The following is a 9,681-nucleotide window of genomic DNA, read 5'->3' on the forward strand; positions in this document are numbered from 1 at the left end:
GTATCATACAAAGCGTCCATATGGAGCAGAGTGCAGAGACCTGCCCGCTGTCCCGCCATAGATGGAGCCCCATCTGTGCAAAAGCCCACCATTTGATCCCATGGTTCATTTTTTTCATCAATATAGCCAGGCGTACTGAACATCCTCTGTACTGTTTCATGCTTGGGAATCGTGAGACAGAACAATATGTCCTCGTGAATAGCATCCCCCSATATGTAGCGAACAAAAGTCAAAACTAACGTCCATTTGGACAGCATAAACTGGGGAGTTTTTGAGTCGTTCAGTCAGTTTCCTAATGATTGCTAGGTATAGCAAATAAATTATTTGTTTCACAATGTTATCTGACAAAGGTATTGATGTGAGTTTCTGTGCCTCTGCCTCCCCTCCCCATACAGTGTGTTTTCACCATATCAATTGCGGCGGGTAATATCAAAGTCTGCAGTAGTGTGTGGTGTCATAGCTTAGTGGGCCTAGCCATTCACCGTGGCAATGATTCAAGTGCAACAGTCAAGTGCGGCCTTTTCCCACAAAGGGCCCTCTCTGGTTGAATTTAATTTTTTAGATTTTAATCATTTTAATTTAGATTTTTAAGCTTAACCACATTACAATGCTTGAGATAAAAAAAAAAACGGCATAATAAAATATTTATTTATATATATATATATATATATATATATATATATATACAGTACCAGTCAAAAGCTTGAAAAAACCTACTCATTCAAAGGATTTTCTATATTTGTACTATTTTCTACATTGTAGAATAATACTGAAGATATCAAAACTATGAAATAACACATATGGAATCATGTAGTAACCAGTGTAAAACAAATCAAATTATATTTGAGATTCTTCAAAGTAGCCACCCTTTGCCTTGATGATAGCTTTACACACTCTTGGCATTCTCTCAATTAGCTTCATGAGTTAGTCACCTGGAATTAATTTCAATTAACAGGTGTGCCTTGTTAAAAGTTCATTTGTGGAATTTCTTTTTTGTAATTATTATTATTTTTTTTTTTAATTAAGGGGTGGATCAGCTTAATATTGCGGAAAGATGGTTGCTTCCATCAATGTAATTATCTGCATCATTTCCAATCCCCCATATAGTTTTGGGGGTAAATATATATATATCCACATACATACACATATGCATACATATACACATATATACATACACATACCTATATAGACATACATACTTTTTTAAAGAATATACCTCTATTATTCCCTGCAAATCCTACCCATCCTTCCCCCAATTGGAGTAAACTAATAAACAATAACACTTAGGCTTCTACCTTCAGTATATACATCTTATACACATTTTACAGACACAATCTATTTTACAATAGTTACATTTTGTTTGTTTTTAGTCCTGTCCATCCAGTTGGATTTCTATTTGTAACTGCTATTTCACAACATTTCTGAACCTATATACATTTTACAGACCCCGTATGTTTTACATTGGTTATCTTGTTATTAGTCCCACCCTTCAGCGCCATTCAACCCCTCCCATCTATCTCTCAACACCATCCATTTTGGATTTCTATTTGCCATATATTTTTCATTTCTATTTGCCATTGTTACGCCCTGACCGTAGATAGCTTTTTATGTCTCCATTTTGGTTTGGTCAGGGCGTGAGTTGGAGTGGGCATTCTATATTTTGTGTTCTATGTTTTCTATTTCTGTGTGTTTCCAATTAGTTATATTTGAAGATATATATAAAAGCTATATATTTTTTGTATTATTACAATCTATAACCGGGCTAGAATTGTGTTTCATTATTTTCCTCGTCTATAAGAACTTTCTAATTTTTAAAATAGCCATGGCGTAGTAATTGTGTCTCTGAACAACTGGTTATCAATATATAGTTTATCAACGACGAGAGCTACTCGTTTCCCTTTTAATCTATTTTCCTTGAAAATTGGATACAGAACTTTACACCGTTCTGCAATTTCCTTCGGGAACTGGTCATTCATGCCAATTTTGGTCCCAGCAAGTCTTTTACACAGGCTTTTAACCATTATTTTATCTTTAAAGGAAGCAAATTTGGCAACGATTGGGCGTTCATACCTCTGCCCTTTCTGTCCGAAGCGGTGTACCCGTTTGAGTTGGATTTTGTCGATAGCTTTGCTTGGAATCTGAAGCGCTGTAAGGAGGAACCCTCTAACCACAGATTCAGGAACTTCTCCTTCTTTCTCTTGTATACCTGTAAGTACCAGATTCTCTCTCATGGATCTAGTCTGTATGTCAAGTAAGGCTTCTCTCAGAACGGTGTTCTCCTTTTTAAGTTCATTCACTTCGGTTTCAATCTTATTGACTGTCCCTTTTAACGTGTGTTTCCTTCTCCAATGTCTCAGCTTTTTCATCACTCATCTCGAGGCTTGCCTTCAACTCTTTCATATCCTTACTGACTAGTTCAAGTCCAGTTGGTCATTTATTGATTTTAACAGATCGGTTTCGACCTTTACCATTCCCGGTGGTGAAAATATTAAATGGTCTGTGTCTGTAGAAGAGTCACGTTTTCATTTTGGAATCGGTTCCCCTGTCTTACTGTCCGTCATGTTTGGGTGTTGCTTGTTTTCGTAATATTTGTCGATAAATGTCTCTAGTCTTAAGATTTGTTTTGTGTTATTATACAGATTGAAGGTGATCACCCACCAGATTGTGTAGTTCCTGAGGACCGCCACAGGAAAGGAAGACCCAGAGTTACCTCTGCTGCAGAGGATAAGTTCATTAGAGTTAACTGGACCTTAGATTGCAGCCCAAATAAATGCTTCACAGAGTTCAAGTAACAGACACATCTCAACATCAACTGTTCAGAGAAGACTGCATGAATCAGGCCTTCATGGTCYAATTGCTGCAAAGAAACCACTACTAAAGGACACCAATAAGAAGAAGAGACTTGCTTGGGCCAAGAAACACAAGCAATGGACATTAAACCGGTGGAAATCTGAGTCCAAATTTAAGATTTTTGGTTCCGACCGCTGTGTCATTGTGAGACACAGAGTAGGTGAACGGATGACCTCCGCATGTGTGGTTCCCACCATGAAGCATGCATGTGGTGTCCACTTACCCAGCATGGCTACCACAGCATTCTGCAGCGATACGCCATCCAAATCTGGTTTATCATTTGTTTTTCAACAAGACAATGACCCAAAACACACCTCCAGGCTGTGTAAGAGCTATTTGACCTAGGAGAGTGATGGAGTGCTGCATCAGATGACCTGGCCTCCACAATCACCCGACCTCAACTCAATTGAGATGGTTTGGGATGAGTTGGACCACAGAGTGGGGGGAAAAAAGTAGGAAAAGCAGCCAAAAGTGCTCAGCATATGTGGAAACTCCTTCAAGACTGTTGGAAAAGCCTTCCTCATTACGCTGGTTGAGAGAATGCCAAGAGTGTGCAAAGCTGTCATCAATGCAAAGGGTGGCTACTTTGAAGAATCTAAAATATATTTCGATTTGTTTAACACTTCTTTGGTGACGACATGATTCCATATGTGTAATTTCATAGTTTTGATGTCTTCACTTTTATTCTACAATGTAGAAAATAGTAGAAATAAAGAAAAACCCTTGAATGAGTAGATGTATCCAAACATTTGACTGGTAGTATATATATATACACCTGAGCAATGCTGTCAGGGGTACGCCAAATAGAACTGTTTTTTTTATTTATTTTTTTCACATTTTCAAACAGTCCATTTATATTTTCCAACGGGGCTATACATTTGGGTGTTTTTTCTCTCGCCTGAGTAGCCTCGTTTCACTGCCAAAAATCAAATTAAACCATCTAGTAACAACACAATGTCAAATACAGGTGTGAAATAATTAACCTCTCTCACAGGAAGTACACTAACGGTCCATATGTAGCCAAACATAGCTGCTGCTCATTCCGTTTGCTCGAAAATGGATAAATGGTTAAAAAAAAGTAAGGCCCGCTGTCATGCCCTGACCATAGAGAGCCTTTTTTATTCTCTATTTTGGTTAGGTCGGGGTGTGACTAGGGTGGGTAATCTAGGTTGTTTATTTCTATGTTGGCCTTGTATGGTTCCCAATCAGAGACAGCTGTTTTTAATTGTCTCTGATTGGGGATCATATTTAGGCAGCCATTTCCCCACTGTGTTTTGTGGGATCCTGTTTATGTGTAGTTGCCTGTGAGCACTTCATTTACTTCACGTTTCGTTCATTCTTTATTGTTTTTGTGCGTTTCATTCAGTAAATATGTGGAACCAATGTCACGCTGCGCTTTGGTCCAAATGTTCTTACGACGATCGTGACAGAAGATCCCACCAAACCAGGACCAAGCAGCGTTCCCAGGAGGAGAAGGTATCCTCGGCTTGGGAGGAAATCATGGAGGGACACAAAAGCCTTCCTTGGAAGCAGACGCAAGGAGATAAGGGAGGTCAGCGACGACGCCGGTGTTCGCGGCCACAACGAAAGCCCAAAAAACAGCCCCAATTTTTTTTGGGGGGGGTGGGAGCACACGGGGTGGTCGGCGGAGCTGGGGAGTGAACCAGAGCCAGTCTGGGAGAAGATGGAGAAGTTGGAGGAGAGTGAACGGAGAGAGTCAGAGACCGTCAGTGAGTTGATGGAGAAATTGGAGCAGAGAGAAAGGAGAGTTGTTGTGTTGGTGTATGATGCACGACATTCGCCGTAAGGAGCGTGTTATCAGTTTGATGCCACCTGAGTCAGCTCTCCGTACTCGTCCTGAGGAGCGTGTCATCTGTCCAGTACCATGTGTGCCGGCTCTACGCACCAGGTCTCCAGTGCGCCTCCACAGCCCAGCACGTCCTGTGCCAGCTCCCCGCACTCGCCGTGCGAAGTGTGTCATCGTTCCGGTACAATTTGTGCCGGCTCTACGCACCAGGTCTCCAGTGCGCCTCTCCAGTCCGGTACGTCCTGTGTTTCCTCCTCGCACTAACCCTGAAGAGCGTGTCACCAGCCCGGTGCAACCTGTGCCGGCTCCACGCATCAGGCCTCCAGTGCGCCTTCTCAGTCCGGTGCGTCCTGTGCCTGCTCCCCGCACTTGCCCTGAAGTGCGTGTCACCAGTCCGGTGCCACCTGTGGCGACTCCACGCACCAGGCCTCCAGTGCACTTCCCCAGTCCGGTACGTCCTGTGTCTGCTCCCCGCACTTGCCCTGAAGTGCGTGTCACCAGTGCGCATTCACAGTTCAGAGCTTCCGGAGACGGTTCACAGTCCAGAGCTTCCGGCGACTGTCCCCAGTCCAGAGCTTCCGGCGACGGTCCCCAGTCCAGAGCTTCCGGCGACGGTCCACAGTCCGGGAACCTGCAACGACGGTCGAAGGTCCGGAACCTCCTGCGACGGTCCACAGTCCGGAACCTCCTGCGACGGTCCACGGTCCGGAACTTCCAGCGACGGTCAACGGTCCGGAACTTCCAGCTCCATGGCCGGAGCCTTCCTCTGCGCCGGTGCCCAGTCCAGGCACGGCGTCCAGTCCTGATCCATTGCCGGAGCCCTCCTTTGCGCCGGTGCCCAGTCCAGGCACGGCGTCCAGTCCCGCTCCAAGGCCGGAGCCTTCTTCTGCGCCGGTGCCCTATCCAGGCACGGCGTTCAGCCCAGTGCCATGGCCGGATCCGGGGTCTGGGCGGGGGTTACGACTTGCACCGGAGCCACCAGCGACGCTAGATGCCCACCCGGACCCTCCCCTACAGAGTCAGTTTTTGCGGCCGGAGTCCGCGCCTTTGGGGGGGGGTACTGTCACGCCCTGACCATAGGGAGCCTTTTTTATTCTCTAATATGGTTAGGTCGGGGTGGGACTAGGGTGGGTAATCTAGGTTGTTTATTTCTATGTTGGCCTGGTATGGTTCCCAATCAAAGACAGCTGTTTTTCATTGTCTCTGATTGGGGATCGTATTTAGGCAGCCATTTCCCCACTGTGTTTTGTGGGATCTTGTTTAAGTGTAGTTGCCTGTGAGCACTTCATTTACTTCACGTTTCGTTCATTCTTTATTGTTTTTGTGCATTTCATTCAATAAATATGTGGAACCCATATCACGCTGCGCTTTGGTCCGAATGTTCTTACGACGATCGTGACACCCGCGTCCATAGACACACATACCAGCTCTACTGGTAGTACTGGTAGTACCAGCAGAACTAGTACCAGCAGTACTACACCTGCACCTGTCGACGACACAAGTTGTTCTTCCAAGAGCACATCCAATGCTAGCATCAGTAATTCTACATTTGTTGTTAGCCCGGCTAGCATGGACACTGACAGATGTGAATCTGATGCAGCCGAAGAGCTACTGCCCCCTTACCCGGGAATGCACCGAACAACAGGCAGGGACGATAGACCACAGAAGAGGCGTAAATATGATGAGAACTACATTGATTTGGGGTTCACTTATATTGGGAGTAGTGTCTTTTCTCAGCCACAGTGTGTTATATGTGCAAAAGTACTATCTCACAACTCGATGAAACCTTCACTCTTGCGCAAACATTTAGAAACAAAACATGCCAATTTGAAAAATATTCCAACGTTTTTTTAGCAAGAATTAAGACGACTTTTGAGTAGTAAGTAGTAAGCAACAGAAACCATTTATAAGAAGGGACTAGAAGCGTCTTCTATGGTGAGCTACCGAGTAGCTAGCACAGGCAAGCCCCACACTATTGTGGAGGACTTAATTCTTCCTTAATTCTGTCGCGGATATGGCTGGGACAATGCTGGGGGGAAAGGGGAAAAAAACACTTTCACGACGCATCAGTGACATGGCAGGAGATTTTTTGAAACAATTACTGCTTCGCATACAAGCCAGTGAATTATATGCCTTACAGCTGCATGAGTCAACAGATGTGGTGGGCCTAGCACAGCTCCTGGTATATGTCTGTTACGTTTATGGGGGGTCAATTAAGGAAGACATCCTCTTCTGCAAACCACTGGAAACCAGGACAACAGGAGATTATATTTTTAAAGTACTGGACAGCTTTGTGACATCAAATGGACTTTGCTGGTCAAGATGTGTTGGTATGTGTACTGATGGAGCAAAAGCCCTGACAGGGAGACATAGTGGAGTGGTAACGCTCGTGCAAGCAGTTGCTCCCGACACCACTTGGGTACTCTGCAGCATCCACCGAGAGGCTTTTGCTGCCAAGGGAATGCCTGACAGCTTGAAAGACGTTTTGGACACTACAGTGAAAATGGTTAACTTTGTTAAAGCAAGGACCCTGAACTCTCGTGTATTTTCTGCACTATGCAATGATATGGGCAGCGACCATGTAACGCTTTTACAACATACAGAAGTGCCATGGTTATCAAGGGGCAAAGTATTGACACTTTTTTTWAAATTGAGAGACAACCTTAAAGTTTTCTTTACTGACCATCATTTTCACTTGTCTGACCGCTTGCATGATGACGAGTTTCTCACACGACTYGCCTATTTTGGRYATGTTTTTTCTCGCCTGAGTGATCTCAATTTAGGATTACAGGACCTCTCCACAACTATATTCAATGTGCGGGACAATATTGAGGCTATGATTAAGAAGTTGGAGCTCTTRTCTGTCTGCATTAAGGGTCTCTRTTCCAAGTTTAAAAGGCAAAAAAATCACATGCAACACCATGGGCCAGAGAAGGTTGGCCATGCTGTCAATCCAGCATGACTTCTGCCTTTTCAAAACAACTGGAAATTCTGAACTGGGAAATCTCAAACTTCAGTGAGTTCAGTTCAAGACAACTGGGAACTCTGAAAAAACAAGCTCCGACTGGGAAAATACGTTTTGAAGGGTCATCCAACTCGGGAACTCTGGTCTCTTTCTAGTGCTCAGACCTGAAGATCACTGACGTRATGATTCAATCTTGCTTTTTTCTGAGTTCCCAGTTGTCTTGAAAGCATCATAAATCCAGACTTTGATGGCAAAGTTTGATGACAAAATTTGCCCACAAGGATCGCACATCGCGGTGGGCCCACATTCCTGTTCAAGTGAGCACAGCACAACAAGGTAAGTCCAAAAATGTGTTGTATGCTGCTGCAATAATTATGTAATATGCCAGGAAGATATGTATACTTTAGTTAAAAGTAATACTAAGTTATGTTGTGTAGTAAGCTGTTAGTAGCCCATGTGCATCACCCTAATAATTTGGTCCCTTTGCCCTAATAATTAGCCTACTGTTCCTGACTTGGTGATGCACATGTAGCCTGTTTTAGAGAAATTATCTAATCGATTAGTGTACAAGCTTTAATATGCCTCCTTTATTATCCTTCAGTTCTGACTTGGACTGTCATGCGAATACTGTAAGAACAGCCCGTGTTCTGAATTCTGTCACTGTACATTTCAAAGTGCTGAACAAATAGTTATTATATTGACTGCGTGTCACGAATCCGCCGAAGATGGTGCCTCTTCCTGTTCGGGCGGCGCTCGGCGTCGTTGTCGCTGGCTACTAGCTGCCACCGATCCCCTTTTCTGTTTTTCATTTAGTTGTGTCTGATTGTTGCACCTGTTCGTGTTTAGTTTGGTTGTGGGCTATTTAAACCCCGTTGGGCGCCGGCTTTTTGCGGCTTGTTTTCCTGTTTGTGGTGTCGTTTATCTTGTGGTTTCTGTTCCTGCTCATGTCGTCCTGTTGTTGGACTGGGACTTTACGCCCCTTGTGTGTGTGGCGTGACCGTCTCTCTGGTGTATTTGGAATAATTAAAACCACATCTTTTGGAACTAGCCTGCTCTCTGCGCCTGACTCCGCACTCACCACTTATTGAAGCCGTGACACTGCGTCTGTTTTAGCTCGCTCATTATGTCTTAATCGAAATAGATCATTCCCTTTATTGCCACAGTTTGTAACTCAATGTCAGTAGAAACCACATTTCTTTAAGCAAGTCAGCCATATCAGCTATCTTTTTTAAAAAGCAGTAAATGAGACTGAATGAACTGTTTCACTGCCAGGACAAGACTCCCGCTGATAGCCGGTGTAGCGGTGGTAAGAATGAACTATGGTGCTGAAAAACCTCTGCTGTTAGGACAGCTTATGTAGCCCTAGCCAGTTATGGGGCACCCGTTTGTCACCATTATAGTGCAATTTCATGTATGTTTAGTGTTGAGTTGTGGTGTAGTGGCTTTGCTGGCATATGCATCTAAAGTATATATTTTGATTACGATCCACAAATAGTGTGCATGCTAAAATCACCACTGTACAGGAGGAAAAGTAGAATAGTAATTGAAAAGTAGTAAAGGCTGGCTTGCAATTTGTTTTTTTTCATATGGTAATAAGCTTAAAACAAGAAAACATACAAAGATGGATTTGTAAAGTAACAAAAATGAAGCGTTTGTGCTATAGTAAGTTAGTAACATGCTGCGCTAATGCAAAATTGTTGCCGTTAAGCTGAGAGAAATATATATAAATTAAGAGGCAAGTCAGTTAAGAACAAATTCTTGTTCAGCGGGCAGAACGACAGATTTGTACCTTGTCAGCTCGGGGATTTAAACTTGCAACCTTTCAGTTACTAGCCCAACCGCTCTAACCATTAGGCTACCCTGCCGCCCCTGAAAAAATATATATTTTTCCTTCATCAATATACACCATAATACCCCATAATGACAAATTGAAAGCAAGATTTTAGAAATGTTTGCAATGTCCTTGAAAATAAAATACATACTTATTTACATAACTATTTAGACCGTTAAAGCCTGTTTGCTTTGTCATTATGGGGTATTGTGGGTAGATTGATTGAGG

Source organism: Salvelinus sp. IW2-2015, unplaced genomic scaffold, assembly GCF_002910315.2.
Source record: "Salvelinus sp. IW2-2015 unplaced genomic scaffold, ASM291031v2 Un_scaffold3491, whole genome shotgun sequence".
Classification (NCBI taxonomy): domain Eukaryota; kingdom Metazoa; phylum Chordata; class Actinopteri; order Salmoniformes; family Salmonidae; genus Salvelinus; species Salvelinus sp. IW2-2015.